Source organism: Columba livia, chromosome Z (genome assembly GCF_036013475.1).
Source record: "Columba livia isolate bColLiv1 breed racing homer chromosome Z, bColLiv1.pat.W.v2, whole genome shotgun sequence".
Lineage (NCBI taxonomy): Eukaryota > Metazoa > Chordata > Aves > Columbiformes > Columbidae > Columba > Columba livia.
This window is the reverse complement of record NC_088642.1, coordinates 14,665,448-14,684,315: the sequence shown is the minus strand read 5'-3', so window position 1 is coordinate 14,684,315 and position 18,868 is coordinate 14,665,448. Positions and strand designations below refer to the sequence as shown.

General features: G+C 40.4%; 1 long non-coding RNA gene across 1 annotated transcript in view; it reads left to right on the top strand.

The window, feature by feature from the left end:
* LOC110365781 (uncharacterized) overlaps positions 1-18,868 on the top strand; it is a 142,681-nt gene that overhangs the window by 86,933 nt on the left and 36,880 nt on the right. Inside the window, exon 2 of the long non-coding RNA XR_010469106.1 lies at positions 5,920-5,998. This is a non-coding gene — a long non-coding RNA (uncharacterized LOC110365781). The remainder of the gene's footprint in view (positions 1-5,919; positions 5,999-18,868) is intronic.

Below are 18,868 nucleotides of genomic sequence, written 5' to 3'. Positions count from 1 at the left end.
CTTGGAATTTTTAGTATTTTAGTATTCAGGAGCAATGTAATAATAACCAAAATCTAGATTTGATTTTTAGACTGAAATACAGTCCTTTTCTCATCTAAGAATAAAAAAGACTCTATCTCAATGGATGTCTGACATGCAGTACACTAGCAGCTAAGTTTGGACAGTTAGCAATTGCAATCTGTGCTACTTCTGTGATTACTGACATGAAAAAATGCAATTTACCCTGCCAGTAGCACCTCAGTTTACTCAAGAAAAATTATACTGTTTTATTTTACTTAAAAAAAAAATACCAGTCTTCCCTTTTGGTTTTTGATCACCCTATAACAGCTCCTATCATTCTGAAACAAATGGGATGGCATCTGTACAAACTGGAACCAGAGTAATGGCATAATAGCCCATCCTTTACCATCACTTATCTCCCTGGAGTTGGCCTTCATTCAGAAGGCTCAGTGTTCTATGATTTAATGCGAAAGCTGTACAAGTTGGCCAGATCCTGAAGCCCTGTTGGTTTCTCAGGCATTATTAATAGCTTTCTTTGTAGGTTATTATTCACATGACTTGCTTTTAATGAACTTCAGATACCCGTTCTGCTCATATCAGTCTCCCTGGCTAAAGAAATTACAGAGTTTCAGCTACAGAGGGTCTAAAAACTTCCAGAAAAAAGGAACAAAACTGAAAGATTATTTTTTTTTTTAATGCCCTGAAGAAAGTAGATTTATTAATTTGGCACTGGGGAACCAAAGGAGGACCTTGAAACATTACTGTTAAACATTACCCCTAGAGCTATGTCTTGGGGTCAGCAACACATGAAGCTGGAGGCATTTATTTCAACACTCCTTACTGTAGTAAGAGTTCGATAAACAGTCTAAAAGACTCAGAGGAGAAATTGACCTCAATAACACACCCCAGCACACAGTTTCCATCAGACAGAGGAGATGTCTTTCTACCCTTGGGCATGACTGTTATCTGGTAGACTCACTGTTACGGCATTGACAATGCCACTATACTCACAATTCATATTAATGATCACAGATTTTCCCAACCAGTAGGATTCAAATTCATATTCATATTCATGAGCAGACAGAGGATTAAGCTTTAAATTATGTAGGTGCAACTGAAGTCTAGATATCAAATAATTTGCAAAGAATGGTACCTTTTGGGGTCCTATACATGCAGCTGGAATTCACAATGGTGAATTTGACATAGAATATTATTTGAGTTGAGCCAAAAAGATTAATAGTTTGTTTCTTCAGGAGCTCTTTGGACGGACATATTTTGCCTTACTGCTAACAGATATTCAGTGTGGTATCTTTTATTAAGCAGGCAGTCTGTGATGGTCATCTTTGTAAGAAAAGGCCTGTGAAAACACAGTCCATTTTTCTGCTTGGTAGTTTAAATTATGGTAATGTCACTTGCAATGCTTTATATGTGTCTTTTTCAGCATTGTCTAACTAATTGCTTATAAAATTATTTGGGGGAATTATTCTTGGAAAGCTCTAACATCTCCGGATGTGAAGTTTAGAGAACCATGGCATTTGGGCAAAGGAAGTCCCCAGATTCAGATGGACAGAAATCGGGAGGTACACCTGTGCAAGTAGGAAGAGTCTCTCTAACTCAGCAATCCTACATTTTCACAGTCTTAATGTTGTTGTGGCTCCCCCTTTCCTGCTCCCATAATATCCAGCTCCAGCCAGTTCTGTCCAGGGGCATCCAAAGCCAAGAGTAACCTCACCTGAGGAGCTGCCACTGGCCACATCACCGTGCAGGGCCACATTTGAGTACTGTGCTGTCGGATTCCAGCCTAGCCTGTTCTACACTGCAATTGACCGTGTTGTCCAACGTCTGTTTCTCTCTCTCTGGTCTCTTTGGTTAATTGTTAACCCATAATTTCTGCTGCTTCTCCCCTCTCATAATGCGTTTTCCTCTTCTGCAGATGATCTTAGTCTACTCCATCAAAAATACAATGGCTAAAATAATTTATTTTTCCTATCACTTATGCTTAGCCATTTCTCTTTGAATCAGCAACTTCTGGATCAGATTTCAGATTGCACCCCTCACTTACAAGTTCTCTCCCCAATCTTAGCTTATGTTACCCATCACTCTTCTACCTCACTATTCCTCTGCTTAATTCAGTCATTCTTTTGATCCCTTGTAAAGCCCTAGACAATCAGTTACTAATGTCAGTGAAGTTATCCTTTCTCTCCCACTCACCAAATCCAAAGACCCAATCTTTGATCTGCCACTAGGGTCTCCTAGGTGAGAGAAAGAAACCTTCCTTTGCTGATCCCCACAGGCAGTGGCAGAACTGACAATTTGTGATGGTCAGCTCATTTCAGGAGTTAATGTCTTTGATTTTTCCTTTGTGGCTGCTATCCAGAGGAAAGCTGATAGACTCTTTGACAAACACAGAGCAGAAAGTCTGACTATGGTGAGATCAATTTCATCCAAAGCACTGGGGCTGTGGTGGGACTGCAAGTCTTCAGTACTAAAAGGAAATTAAAATTACTTAAACACATAAGGTTTTCAAAGTAGGAGAAAATGTATGAGGAAACATGGAAATAGTCTAGTAATTTACACACCAGTATTTCCCTTGAGAGAAAAGACATAGAAAATTGTTTAAAACAATTTGCAGTGCTTTACTTCCCTGACTTCTTATGCATCCTTCTTCCTTCCGTTTTTTAACGGCTGGCTTCAGGGCTTAATCTCTACTGAGGTGCAATTTGGGATCTCTCAGTTTAATTCTCTTTTAACTCATGGCCACCAGCAGTGAAGGAACGCCTTAGTAAAGTCCATACAAGTTGTAAAGGTATTGTGTAGTAAGTGGCAAATCATAACTTTGTCCTCTTCAAAGAAGACACCTCTCCCATCAGTACATACATAAAATAAACAGCTTTCTCTTCTTGCTAGATCAGTTTTCCTGCATCAAAAAGCTTGGATCAAAAACAGTGGCACGATAAACACCCTGCAAAAGAGGCACTTTTGCATGCATATGTGTGTGTGAATTCATGTATGTGTGCCAGTGTGTGTAAGTATACCTTTAATCATTGAGCTAATCACTGTGTTCACCAGGAAAAAAGCCTGAACTAATTATTTAATTAAAATACCTTTTCTTTCCATGAAAACCACATGGATGTTATTTGCATGTGGCTTTATATCCCCCACCCTGGATGTTTCTGTAATAGTAGCTGTGGAAAAGAATTTCTGTCATTCTGTATTGATGACTAAAGGGTTAGCAGCCATCTAGGGGGAGAAAGAGAGGGAATCATCTGGGCAGGCTTACACTAGCCAGTTGACATGACAGCTACTTGGGTGGTATGAGGTTTCTGGGATGTGTATGACCGTTTAGTGCTTGTCTTGCCAAAACATCTGGAATCTAAAATCCAGTCTTTAGACAGCCACACATGTTAACAAAACAACTGGACAGAGAAAACAGGCTGAAGGGAAAAAAAGCCAACATGATAAGGCATCATTGTTACAACCAGTAAATTAGACTTTTAAGGTTGTACTTCAAAGCAAGTATTTTTATTATAGCATACTTGAACTGCTTGATTTATTGCGCAGCAGAGCAAGATTGTAGCAGATCTTCCTGCCTCACAGGGGGAAATACATTCATTGTCCAAGGAAACCACATGCTAAGTAGTTTTAAAAGCAGTATGCTGATAAGAAGAGAACCTTGTTCTTCCCTGCAGCATCTCACATTACACAAAACATGGGGAGAGGCTGTTTTTAGCAGCACAAAGTATAATTTCTGCTTTCTGATACTACACCATTTTTGACTTGGAAGCAAGAAAAGATATCATGGTTTTCACTGCAGGGCTATAAAAATGAGAACAAAAGATGATGCCCCTGGCACCTGCAGGGATGATTTTAACCAAGCAGTTAAGTGGAAAAGGTGGCTTTCTCTCCCATTAGTATTGACTCATATTGCACATAGCTGGATAATTATACAGCCAGAGTTCACCATATCCTAACAGACTGGGCTTACAAAGACCCTGACACATGTTCTGCATCCAGCCAGCACTGGCTCTTATAAAAATGCCTAGCAGACCCAGAGGCTGTGCTTCACAGAGCTTTCCCACCAAGCCTTTGCTGAAATGAGTGGAGGTGTGGAGAGTGGGCTCTGAGAGGATGAAGCCATAGGATAGCTGCTTCCAAAATCTCACTGCTCGGCAATTATAATGCTTTAACTGTAATCTTAAAAAATGTTTGGAAAATGTTCATAAACATGTTTCTGAATCCTTTTGTGTAGTTGAAACATTTTTATAAGATTAAAATGTGGGGAAAGCTGGCACAAAGATTGTTTGAACAAGTGTGCTTGTGATTTCTTTTCCTAAGGTAAGTATGTGTAAGATTAGGAGACTTAACAACTGTGCTGGTAAGTTCTGAGTGTTGTTTGTTTGAGAACATGAACACACTGCTTGCAAAGCCAGGAACTCTGAGATACTGAAAAACTGGGTTCTCAGATGAAATTAACTGAGAGGAATTGAAAAACATAGGTAGTGCTGTAGAGGAAACCTGAGGCACAGCATGTTTTCTAAAGGCTGGCACCGGAGACTCGTGATGCTCTGCTTCATTTTCTCCTTCCGCTGCTGACACCCTCTGACCTTTGGATGAATCAATTAGCTTCTCTATACTTCACTGAACATTTTTTTAAAAGGTGACTTCCTGCTTCACAGCAGGGGCAGGGGAGAAAAGGAGGTGGGAAATGAGATTTAATTGTTTGGGGGGAAAAAATTAAAAAAAAAAAAAAAAGAAAGAAAAAGATCCTTAGCTTAAAATGTTCTTAAAAATATTATAATACCAGTGCAAATGGGAAATGCTTAGGATATTAATTTTTATCCCAAAGCAGAGTAGGTAAAAAACCCCTTGCTGCAAACCCTGCTCAGAGAGATGCTTGTCTGCTCAGACTTCTACCCCCGCTGAGAGGGCGAGAGAGCAAACAGCATGTGAAAGTTTAGTCCAGCTGGTGCTCACATACAACCCCAATAGCCCTTGTATGAGAGAGCCTGTCCAGGGAGAGGGAACAGAGTGCTCCAGCTAAAAAACACACAGAGCTGGCAGGACAAAGATGAGAGCCCCCCCCCCTTTTTTTCGAGGGCTAGAAACTTCTTCAGCTTCCACATCGTCAAAAGTATCAAAAGGTCACCAGCATGTCTCATATTACTTCGAGGGGAGATGAGGGCTGATCAGCTTTGGGGTGGTATGTTTATAGAATCCAACCCTCAGTTTCAAAAATCAAAGGCATTCCTCTTAGGCCATGCATCAGAGAGATTTCCTTGGAGTCAAAAGTTTCATCGTATGGCAAAAGGACCTGTGAAGGATTGTTTTATTACAAGAAGGACAAGGAGAAAAAGTAGGTGATTTATTTAAGTAGCAGGCAGTCAGCCTCTGAGAATAGAGAGCCTATCTTACCCTCCACATTCTCAGCTAATGAATGAGCCTGGGAAATTGGAGCAAGATCAAAGTTGCTTTACGACAAAATTGCTGACATTCCTGAAATAGCTGAGAGTTCCTCTATTCACACTAAGTATGAATCAAGTTCACTGACACACAAAGCACTCATAATGGGACCATCCACTGCATTGTTACCTTGACTCACAGCTTATCGCCCTGCCTGACCTCTGCCTAAAGCAGTTAAGAAATTACTACTTCTTCACCCATTGTTCTCTTCCATATGAAGATGTCAAAGGTCAAGATGTGTAGCCACAAAAAAGGGGAAACTTTCAAAATCCTAGCTCAGGAATATGGGGTACAAAATTTAGGTTGCTGTAGCCTGACAGGGTAAATGATCTTAAAAGGAAAAAATAGCCCCAAAGGACTTCCAAATCTCATCCATTCTCCAACACAGGCATGTGAGCAAAGTGAGGTTAATTTCTGAAAGGAACTGTTATTAATTTTATGTACGTTTATTTAATACAGGAAGCTGCAAGTTGATACATGGCCCCTGTGAAGGAAGACCCAGTCCCAACTCCCAGTGAGTGGTCCTACCTAAGGCTTGGTATGTCAATGAGCTTCAGCTCAGGATCTAGGTGAATGGGTTCCGGTGCAGACTAAGGCTTTAAAACATGCCAGTCATGCACAGGGTAGTAGGAGAGAGATATTGGCAACTACAAGACTTCTACAATATGCCTTCTGCTGCATTTTAAAATAACTCTGAAAAGCATATTATTTTTAAAAATATAGTATCACTTGGAGTGTTGGCAGTAAACACTTGAATTTCCTGACTTTTTAAAGGTGACCAAGGTTTTATAAAAGAGAGAAAGCAAAAAAACCACACCTGACTGAAGGGCCCATAGTGGTGCTTTCCTGTGTGCTGACAGGCTGGGGACATGGTTCTGAGCTAGCCTCCCCCAGGTCAGCAAGGCACGCTGGGTACCACTATTGATAATAGGACTTTCCCAACAAGAACACATCCCTCATTGACTCAGAAAAGTAACAACTAGTTTTAGCAAGACTGTTGAGGGTGATGGCAGAAACACAGCTGACCCAATTCTCCTTTGGATTGCAGTGGCAGTAGGTTGTATGAGCAGGACCCACCTTTCTGGCTGCTTCAGAGCTTCCCACCCTACACACCCAATACGTCCTCAGTAGAAGTAATAAAACTTTGCAAAGTCACTCTGAGCAGATTTACCTCCTGCTATTGGCTGATTTATTGCCTGCGGGTAAAAATGACTATTTCAATGAAAGAGATTATAATATACTTAGTATTTTGAAATTATGTGTTTTCACTGGAAAATATCTAAGCTGCAAAGCTGAATTTGGACCTCAGTAATTGTGATTAGTCTCACAAGTGTTCTATTATTTATTTCTCTTACTTTGTCCCTTTTTCTTTAAGCTTGTCACACAAGGGAAGTTAAAGTGCTGTAAGATGCATCAAAACCACTTTGCAATGTCACTTCATCAGTCCAAATCCATCCGAATTAAGAGGTGGCTTTCATTTTACTCCCAGACTCTGCTTAAAGGCAATTCCTTTCAAGGACTGTGCTGAGCATTGTGGATGGGAGACTCTCCTTACACTCCTGCCACACTTCATGCGGTGTGTAACTATTTCAAAAGCTTTGTTGTTGGGTATATAACTCATTAAATCTGCAGAGGTTAATGGTGGCTTTCAGTGTATGGTGCTCTGCGTTTGTATAGGCATAAATGACAGTCTTATCACTAATGCCCTGCACCTGGCCTCAGAGTTCATGGCTAGGAGGTATTACTTATCTGCTGTGCTCCAAGGTCTCATAAATGTAACCCACGTTGTTTGTCCCACATTGTGGTCGGTTTTCTTAATGATGGGACAGAATGCTGGGGAAAATTTGCTGTATTACCATTTTCACCTGTGTTCCCATAACAGCTTTTTGTGGCACAGCTAATGTAGATAATGATGGTGTTATCCTTCATCCTTTTAACCGTGATGACTTCATGTATCTCCTATTGCCGTAGGTAGTGAGACATATCCCAGGACATTTTGAAAAATACTGTTTAATTAGCACCTTAAGTGACCCAAGGATGGCTGTGAGGTGTACCTTTGAGAGACTGAAAGCTCACGTAATAAAAAGCCCACAAGAACTGATCTGATCTTGCCTTGAAAGAAAATTATCTGTTGTGTATTACACAGCATCTGCATGAACGATGGGGAAGGTCCTGGGCACTGTCTGGCAGTGGTACAGACGCTGGACGGTCAGACCATGTGGTAGGTCAGGTACTTGCTTCTACACAGCATATTCAGAAGCAGTGGTGCAGAGGTACTGGCCTGTTTGTTGGCTATGAGTCAACCTGCAATATGAGCCTACTTGAGATGCATGTTTTTTAGAGGGAATGCCTGAGTCTGGAAACTGATAGGGGAGAGAAATAACAAGCTGTTATTGCTCACTAATCTGTTTTCATAGCAGCAAAGCTAATAGAATGCTCACTTTTTTTTTTTTTCCTTCTTTTTGCAGTTTTGATCAGTAACCTGTGCAGTCTAAGAGGCTTTGAGGGTGATTGTTGTGATTTAACCTTGGCCAGCAACCAAGCACCACACAGCTGCTTGCTCACTCCCCCACAGTGGGATGGGGGAGGGAAGGGAGAAAAACTTGTGAGTTGACATACAGACAGATTGATTGAATAGCAAAGGAAGAGAGAATAATAATAATAATAACAAGAATATAAGAATATACAAAACAAGTGATACACAACGCAATTTCTCACTACCCACTGACCAACGCCCAGCCTGTCCCTGAGCACTGATTCCTCCCCGCCGCCTTCCCTCAAATTTATGTAGTGTTCATTACATCATATGGTATGGAATATCGCTTTGGCCAGTTTGGGTCAGCTGTCCTGGCTGTGACCCCTCCCAGCCTCTTGTGCACTCCCTGCCCTCTTAATTGGCAGGCCAGTACGAGAAGCTGAATAGTCCTTGATGGCTTAGCAACAACTAAAACATCAGTATATTATCAAGATTATTCTCATTCTAAACCCCAAACACTGCACCATAACAGCTACTAGGAAGAAAATTAACTCTATCACAGACAAAACCAGGACAATAATAAATCCCTTCCACTTTCCTGCCATGTGCCCTGCCTAACTAATATACAGAAACTCAGAGCTAGTAGTTAGTGGTATCAGCAGTTGCTATGCCACAACAAATTTCTCATTTTGTGAAGGTTTTGGGTCCTGAGCTGTATTTAACAGTTGAGACGATGAGGAAGCTGGGGGTCATTGATGGCAGGGTCCTACTGAAGGCCTCAAAAATATGTGCTACGAAAAGGCATGGTAACTTTTGAGTTATATTATGGGATTGTACACCTACATCTGCTGCTGACTTTCTACTTGACTTTTTACAAATCTGTCAGATTCCCTCTTTGCTGTTTTCTGTGTGTATCTTCTTGAGGAAAAGGGTCCCCCTATGTTTCTCTGTACAGCACCCAGGCCAGAGGAGTCCTGCCCATATCTGAGACCTCTGTGAGTCTCTGTCCTGCAAAAACAGAAGTATGAGGTTGGGAAGTAGAAGAGAGGTGACATTTGTATATCATATATTCTGCCTTCTAGGTAGGCACCAGCATTTTTACATGCCCCAGGTGCTACAATAATGATTTCAAAAGTCATTTTCTTCAAGACCCAACGTGTGACTAGTAAAAGGAAAAGTGATGTCAGAGCACCAGGGCTTTCAAAATCATAGAATCACAGAATACCAGGTTGGAAGGAATCACAAGGATCATCTAGTCCAACTTCTCCTGGCAAAAGCACAGTCTAGACAAGATGGCCCAGCACCCTGTCCAGATAAATCTTTAAATTTTCCAATGTTGGGGAATCCACCACTTCCTTGGGGAGATAATTCCAATAGCTGTTTGTTCTCATTGTGATAAATTTTCTTTTTGTGTTCAATCGGAATCTCTCCAGGAGTAACTTATACTCATTGTCCCTTGTTTTTTCCATGTGACTCCTTATAAAAAGGAAGTCTCCATGTTCTTTGTGGCCACATGTTAAATGTTGGAGCATTCTTTTCTTAAGGCTGAATAAGCCCAGTTCTCAGTCTTTCATCATATGGCAGGCTTCTGAGTCCTTTAATCACCTTTGTGGCCCTTTTCTGGACCCTCTCCAGCCTGTCTGCATCTTTTTTGTATACGGAGGAACAAAACTGGTCACAGTATTCCAGGTGTGGCCTGACAAGTACTGAATACAGTGGGATAATCTTTAGGTCTAGAAGGAAATTCAGAGGTTGTGAAGTCTGAGTGGGATAGGCAGCATGTTTTATCTTAAAGCTGGGTGACACTAACTGTTTCAGCAAAGAATAACTTTTTTCCCAGCAATTTGTAAAAGCTTGCAAAAGGTGTTGTGTAGCATCTATAGTACGTTACTCCATTATCACAGGAATTTCCTACAGGCAGGATGCAGACAGGTCTATTTGGGAACAGCCTTGATGAAGACAGTCGCCTTCAGAAACTGACTCAAACTGCCTGACCTCATGGAGAGGCACTCGGTGCACCGGTGAACAGCTCCCTGTGGTGTGTCAGGTATAAGCAGACCATAAGCAGGCCTTGCATACTTCAGCTAGACTTGTTTCTTTCTTGGAGAAGAGTCACCTATTATTCAAAAGATGCTTTATATGGCATGGCATGTTGACCTTAGCAGCCTCCATGTCTCCTGTGACAGAGTCCTTACAAGTGTCTTTACTTACAATGGAAGAATATACTTTTGCAATGGCAACTATTTTCATACAGTTTCACTCCATTGTGTCCTTCCAAACACATCCTCAGCTGTACAGTGTAACCACTGACGTTCAGCTGCATTTATGGACTTTGATGCCCACAAGGCCTCTGAGTGAAGCATGCTGTGACCACTCTCCCATGGCAAAACACGATGGGACTTCAAAGGGTACTCTACAGAAGAAAACATTTTTCATGTGTTGAAAGAAATGTGGGAGGACCTGCAAAACAATTCTAGCACTGTCTTGAAACTACTATCCTGCTATTTTGTGTCCATCTTTCAAAGAATGGAATTACTTATACTTTTTCAAGTTGAAATAAGGAAAAGATTTCATTCAGAGTCTAGTCTGAAGCTTGTTGAAGTCAATGGAAAGACTCTGCTGCTTTTTTTTTTTAATTTCAGTAGGGTTTGCATTCCTGCTCAGGTTGCATTTTCTCTTTGTAGTGGCTCTATATGTGTCTTTGCTGCACTTTGTCTCCTCATGCTAGTCCATCTTCCATCATAAACACAGCCCTGCACTGGAAAAAAGGACTACTGCTCTTCATATTCTGATTCAGTTTGTTGACTTCTGTTTCTCTCTCATGATTAGCTTTGCATAGGCAGACATTTGCAAACAACAGTTCTACTGATGAAAAAAGGAGATTTGCATGCTAGGAAAACTTCAGGGCTTTTCCTATACTTTTCTATGCTTGCTAGGGTACTCACTGTAGACTTTGATACTGCAAAAAATTATGCAGGTGGGTAATTCCACCTTTGTCAAAAGTTTAATTGATTTTAATGGTGCAACTACCAGTTAAAGTTGCTCTACAAATAGTCTTCACAGGCAGACCTCCATGGGTCTTAATGCGTGCTGTGGAAAATGATGAGAGTCTTCCCATAGGGAGAAGTATGTGGGATTGGGGCTTTTGTTTGCTCTTGTGTTTGAGGAAACTAAGGCCTGGGATTTTTTGCTTTAAGATCTATTTTTTAAAATGAGCTTTAGCATCCTGATGTGCAAAGCAGCAGTTTAGTAAATGTAAATTAGATGTAAATTTTACCAATTTACATGTGAGCATCAGGGACAAACTGCTGCTTGTTCAGTGTTATTGTTCATCCAGAGAGGTAAGGAGATGGAGCAGTTAGTCCAGTCTGGACCCCACTGTACTGAGCAGAGGGATGTGCTCCAGAAAACACCTGCTCTCCACCTGGCCTTGTGCTGGAGCCAGCGTCAATTCCTCCCTGATGCTTTGCTAGAACAGGGCATATCAAAGCATGGCAACGTTGAGCAGGAGTGTGGAAATTATGGTACTTTTCTATGGTTGTGCCTAATCTGGTGTCTATGTTTCTGAATAGGACTGGAAATTTAGGAAGGGACCACAAAATATCAACAAGATGCCTTAAGGTCTGTCAGGCTTGCCTTATAGTGACAAACGTAGGGCGGTCTACTTAGCTTATCAAGCAGAGGGAGAAGATTAAGAGGTGACATTGCAGTTGATGCATATCGACATAGGAAAAAAACATTTTCTGACAGGAGAAACTTCTTTAATCTAGTAGATATAACAAGATTTGATGGTGGGTGGCTGCTGCTGGATAAATTCACAGAGATACCCACAAGAGTGGTTGACTGCTGGTTCTGTTTATCTGGGGACATGAGGGATGCTTAGCTACTTCAAAGACGTTAATTGAAGAGTGTGTGGTATTCCAGAAATTACATTGTTTGTCAGCTACAAGATATGGACTTGACAGAGGAATTACAAGTAAATATCCTTGGACTCTGATATAGAAATCAAGCAGGATAACCATAATGGGTTTTTCTGGACTGAAAACCTCTGAACACATGAAAATGGATAAGGAATGTAATAAGTGATTTTTTTTGATTTCCACTTGGCAGATCCACCAATATGATACAGAAAAGAGATCCTACTATGTTGGATTGCAAATATTTTCTATTCTACCAGCTTCAGTAAAGACCTAGCGAAACAAAACATAACCCCTTTACCACAAAAGCTGCTGACATCTTCTATTAGGTCACCTAATGGAGCTACCGTGGCATTTTGCCTGCAGCATTTTCCCACTTTGCCCAATTATTAGGAGATAGTGGCAGCTCTTGCAGCCTTTCTCACAATTATCTTTTTGCTTGAGGCAAAAGCTTGTAACCCTGGCTCTGTTCTCCTACGGGACAGCTGCAAAATTGAGGGCTACGGTACAAGTTATTTTTAGGTACTGCATAGTACATCTCACTCTAAACAAGGTAGGAAATCTGCAAATGAAAAATACCTTTAGATTAGCTCTGAAGCAACTGATTGAAAGGTGATCTAAGAACCAAGACAAGTATCTTCTTAATAGTTAAACTGTATTTTTTACTTCATTGTTGATTGGATCTCAGTCTGCTGAAATGATCCAAAGAGAGATCTGCTGCTGCTTGTTATGGCTGCATGGGAGATCTCTGTTACTAAAAACTCAATTAATCCCTTCCCCAGATAACTATGTGTTTGTGATTTTATATTTTTATATTTGACATTTTATAGAAAAAAATATGCACAGAGGTACATACATGTTTCCTGCACTACCTTGCGCAAGATATAGATGTAGGAAATTAATTTTGAGGAAAGAACTGAATGTATTTTGAAAGCCTGCACAGTGATCTGTCTTTCCTTCTGCACTTCTGCTGCCATGTAGAAATGACAGGAAAATGTATGTTGCTTACAGTACACAGTTAGGGAAGGAGAAAGGGAAAGGAAATTTGTGCTGCCCTGTCCTGGCAGAATGCAAGAACGGTAAAGCAAAGTGAGGGTGAATCAGGGGACTTGAAGCTCATGCATGTGAAATAGCATTTCACAGCAGGTGTGTTCAGCTGCAGGGCACCTGCCTCTGTAAGAATGTCTGTAGGATGTGGCATTTTTGTCTGGTTCAGTAAAAGGTAAGAAAATACATACTTTAATTTGCAGTGAGGCAGCATTTTGTTCTCTTTTCACCTTTACTAATCATCTCCAGGATGAGTTATTTATCCAGTTATGACAGTGTTTGAAGTGTTACAATTAACAGAAAAAAGTAATGTTATTGAAACAAGGAATAAGAAATCACAAATACATAGCTCTGCTCACAAGTAGAGAAATATGGAATACACAGGGTATGAGGTCACCATGTGCTAGCAGCATACTGATTTATCACGACACTACAGTGGAGGAAAAACATTGTCCTCTAAAATAGTTCTTTTCACCTGATCCAGCTCCAAACCAGGTTGGACATTTTCAGGTGGAGTGGCCACATATTGTGATTGGATGAGCTTCTCTGTATGTGCGACCTCTCCTTATCGCGGAGTTATCCAAGCGGAATTATTCACATTTTTTCAGTTGTTCAAAATGCTTTTATATCTCTTTTGTTTCCATTTTTAGTGCCTCTTGTAGCCAATAAAAGTAGTTTCAAAACTATTTGCCAGAACAGCAGAATTTAAGGAAGCAATGTAGACTTAAGGTACAAAGTAGAAATCCAATTCAGTATTATGAGTATCTGCAGAAAAAAAAAAAGCTAATCAGAAAAGTTCTGTTTATCCAGTCAGAGAACAGAAACAATGTTGCTTAGGAAACTGAGCACTGAGTATATTCAATGTTCATATCTAATGGCTTTTTCACAGTCTGTAGTATGAGATTTGCCTTACAGAACTGTTTTGGAAGTATTTTCAAATAGTGACCAAATTTTGTGATTAAGAGAGACATTTAAAATCACATTATTGGTTACTTGTACAGCTCTGGAAATTGCAAGATCTCTGTTAGTTCATTATGAAAAGTAAATGTCCAAGTTTCCTTGCTGCTTCAGTTGGACATATAACACTCAAATTTAGAGAAGAAATAGTATTTGCACTCCTCCACTACCTTTCTCTTGGGATCATGAATTTCTAATCTCAGCAGGCATCACTGAGATGAGTCCCTTTTCCAGGACTGTGGAAATATCACCTTAATATTCATAGCATAGGATCTGCAACTTCTGTTCGAACAACTTAGTGAAACTAAGGTAACCTCATATTAATGACTTGGAAGGAAAGCAATTTTCTAATGCACTTCAGTTGGCTGCTTGGAAGTGGAAGAAAAAAAGTTTCAGTAAACTATGAAATAGTAAGGAAGAAATGTCTGCAAATTCAGGGAAGGAACAGATTTTTTGTTGTCAGAGGCAGCATTAGGCATTGGTTGCTGGGAATACTACAACTAAAGAAGTGTATCAGTATCAGGAGAGATGTGGTGACTCAGTCCCTGTTGAGTCACTGTCTTAGCTTTTAGAGGTACTCACTGTTATTTTGCTGTGCAATGGACCAGGAATTGGAAAAATCTACCTAAAAGTAGAAATGCAATAGAGAGAGAACAGGCTGAGCAAAGTCCAAGGCAAGGTATTTTTCATTAGGGTTATAATTTACTCATTCGACTCATACTGTACATGGATAACTTCAAAACCAACAGATTGAAGCCTTCACAGTTCTTGAATTAACTTAATTTCTCTGGGATATAGGTCTTTTTATGGGCACCTCAGCAGGTCTTGTCCCCCTAACTACCAGCTTTTTTTCCTGTGGATTTCTCTGCCAAAATGAAGCCCTACTGCTGCAGAGTCCTGCCAGTCCCAGTGGCTGCTTTTGAAAGCTGTGTTTCTCTTCAGCACTTGCAGGTCTGGTCTCTCAGGACCTGTAAGGCCATTGCCTGAGCCGCTGCTGGGAAATGGAGTACGGTTTGCTCTGAATAAACTCTTTCAGAGATGGATCAAAATAATAAAACACTTATAAGCAGGACAAAGTTAATTATGAGAGGTAGTGCTTTTTGGTCACAGAAGACAGACAAGCTTGGAGGCACATAAACTTTTCCACGTAATTTCCACATTCTAGCACCACCTATTTTCCATGTGGAAACACAGGTAGGTGAGGGATACTCAAGGTCAGCCCACAAAGCCTATTTTGTTTCTCACAGTCTCATGCTTCCCAGCTGTTGACAGCCCTTCGCTCTTTCTCTTCCGTAAACACAAGCACACAAGACCCATGTCTCATCAAACCTTTTGAACTAGGTGGAACTAGACAGTATGAGTCTTACCAGAGGGTGAAACTTCAAAAGGGTTGTTATTTGCCTCATCTCGTTGTTAGGAACCTGAATTAAGCACCGATCAATGCCTTCAGTTCCTACAGGAAGCGTCATCTTGCGTGTTTACCAGGAATAACATCACCACCAAATTTATGTGAATACATAAAACATGGATAACATTGTTGTTTTGGAATATTTTCATAATTATTTAGTGCATAAGAGCAGCTTTATTCATTAAACAGAGCTCCTGAAAAGTGTGAATATGTCAAGCAAAATCATGAGCACTCAGGGAGAAAAATGCAAAATAAGTCAGAAATGACACAATCTGGTTTCAATAAGAGACAAAAGGCAAGTTTTAACTACAGAGTTGCAGACTCAGAGATGAAAGCTCGAGCTGTGAGATGCTACATCGACATGATCCTAGATTCCTGACACCCTTATCAGGCTCTTCCAGAAACCACAGTGCTGGTCTATCAGGGGGTGTCCAGAGCCAGTATCACATCTGCCAAAAGCAGGGCATCATTGGAAAGACCCAAGAACACTGTTTTCCTTTTGATAGTGCTAAGCACTCTAGATGAATTTTCCCACTCTCTCTTCTATTCTGTTCTAGCTGGTCACTACCCAGTGGGGCAGAGGCAGCTGCTTTTTCCTGGCACTTTATGTATGTGTTTTATGCCAAGTTTTGAGAACCATGGGAGGAGCAGGCTATAGAAATGTGAACAGTTATTGCTAACAGCATCAGCATTAAAGAGCTCCATGCTACAGGTATGCTTCTATTGGTTGTATTTAAGCTTTATTCCCTTGCATTTACTCTGCAAACTACTGAGGTGTTTTAGTAGTTGCTGTGGCACAGTTACCACAGCACAGCAGACTCATGCTATAGCCAGCACATTGCACAGCCCAGAAGTCCCTCACTGTGTCAGAAAGAGGTACATTATAGGCAGCTGGAGAAAAGCAGAGTGCAGATAATTAGAAAGTGCTATGAAGCAAATCCACAAATTATGGCATTGCGCAGATAGATCAGTGTTCGCAAACCAAAGCTGGAGTCAGCTTAAAACCAGTACTTCTTCTTATTTTGCAGGTGTGTGCAAGTTCATGATCATAAGTTTTGCTATTGAAATGGGCTTTATTCTTCATCTAGACCATGATCCTGTAACCGAATATTTGTTAGTAACTTTTATTAATAATTTCACTTGTATGAGCTTCTAAGCAGGAATGGCAGCCAAAGCACAAAGCTCCTTCTTTGTCATACTTCAGCTGGTCCTCTGGGACACCTGCACAGAAAAGAATCTCTGTAGCAAACTTCAAGCTAATAACAACATCCTAGGTCCACTTATTAACATCTTCAAGTTCAAAAAGTGAAGGGTCTGGGATGTGAACCTAATGTTTTTAAAAAAGATCGAGTAGTTTTAAAGATGAGCTAGCAAGGAGCTGAGAAGCCTTTCAAAAAGTTTTTTTTTTGAAAGTTTTCCTGTGGGAACCAAGATGGAATTTGAGAAATGGGGTCTGTGTGAGAAGAGGAGCACAACCAGCCACACTTAGCCTTCTTGTTGTATCACCCTGCAGTGCAAATGGGAGAACATCTGGAGTCATTAACAGACAGTGGGAATCCAGCATTCGCATTTCTCCCTAGTAAATGAGAGGTTACATTTCTGTTAGCAAGAGAAGATGGAAAATTATTACATGGGATGGGTGAAGTAAGACACATGTTGAGGCTGGGTGTATGCTAGGTTGACTGTTTCTGGGATGATTTAAAGGAGAACATTCACACAAACATATCCCTGTGCTGTAGAACAGAACCTAAAAGAGATATTAACTGGTAAATGTGCTGCCTTGTGAGAGGAAGGGCTAGATGTTGCTTTAGGCAGCAGGTGTCTTCTTAAGACCATGAGTCATGAGACCTCTCCTAATCCTTTGGTGACTGTCTGCCCTTATTCCTCCAAGGTGCACTTGCCCCTGATACCCATGAGTGACATGGGATGTAAGCAATCTTCTCCCTGATGGATTAGGATGACGAGGACATGCAATAACCTCCACTCACTGTCTCAAGATCTGTCTTTGCCAGCAGAGTCTCAACAAAGATGGAGGTATTTTTGTAATATTTTTTCCCCACCTACTTTGTTGAAATGTTATAAAAAGGAGATTTAAAACAAAACAAAAAACAAACAAAACCCCAACAAAACAAAACATAAGCAGAAAAAAAGAGAAACAAACAAATAAACAAAAACCCAAAGCAAGACCAAACAAAACCCCACAACTGTGACATATGTGAGAAAATTACCAGCTAATGATACTGCAACTGAGATGTGAGAAGAGGAAAAAGAAATATCTGTGTTTAAATAACAAACAGGCGATCATGGTCTGGAGCCATCTGGTTATGCAGGTGTTTGGTGGACTCGATCATGGGCTTTTCTTTCTGTTATTTTTCTCCTCCAACCATCTACTTTTCCCTAAGATGACCCGCGGACTTTCCTTTGGTTACACTTCGAAGTATTTTGGAACTTTAAATTAGGCTAATGATCTGATGTTCATGGACTGATCCCCAGTAACAGGATTCCTACAGAGCATCCACTCACGGTTCTTGCAGTATTGCAGAGTTCCCACACTCCTGGGCCCTTGATCTTGAGCATAGCTGCTACACATGCCTCATTATGCGAATAAAAACTTGAATTACAAAAAATCAGAGCCTTTGTGATTCCGTTTCCTCCCACAAAAGTCACAATGGTGTTCATTCTCATTAATAAACATACTAATGATCATTAATTCTTTTGCCTTTTTGCAAACAAAGTCTTAAAAGAGGTAACATTATAATTGAAACAATAACATTTTAAGGCATTTCTGAGAATTATTATGTAGATACTCAGGATCACAAGATCTTTTATACCAATGAGTGAATAATTGTCTTTGCAGCCTCCCATTAATTTAGAGTATTCATGTTGTTACAATACATTATCTATGTATGTTTCCTGCAGGAAATGATGGACTTGTCAGTAGAGACCAGCACAAAGGGCTCCAGAGTCTACAACCGGAACCCCTATGAGCCTCCCTGAAGGGCTCCACAGCATATTACAGGCTTCAGTTTGGCTTCAGTGAAGGCCAAGCTGACACTTCAAAATGATTCATCAGCACACAACTAGTGTCTGAAAATGCAAGAGAAAACAGGCAGTGAATGCACTTTCTCTAAGAGGATTTAGTCTGAATCACTGAAGGTTCAGGTTGGAACATACATGCCTAGTATGAAAATGCACTGAAAAGAAAGGTTTTTGTTAAGTAGGCAAGGTAAAAATGCAATAGATGGGCTGAATTAAATAAGAATACCATGCTAAATAATCTTTAAATGGTGGTCTGTGTTAATGAAAAGCAGGTGGGAAGACTTCAGCTCGATATTCTAATGTGAATTTATCTTTCTTCTCAGTTAGTGTCATTACCTCATGTCGTATTCATATAAAATACTTCATTATGATGGAAGGTGAGGACATTTAGAACAGAAAAAATAGCACATGGTACGGGCTGTTTTCTCTTGAGAAAATATTAAGAGTGTTCCTTAGAAAGCTTACTAACTGTGAGCTCAGTTACATGGGTAAAAATCTTCAGTAACATGGGTACAAATCTTCAGTAACACTTTCAAAATCAGTGTAATTATAATTGATTTATAG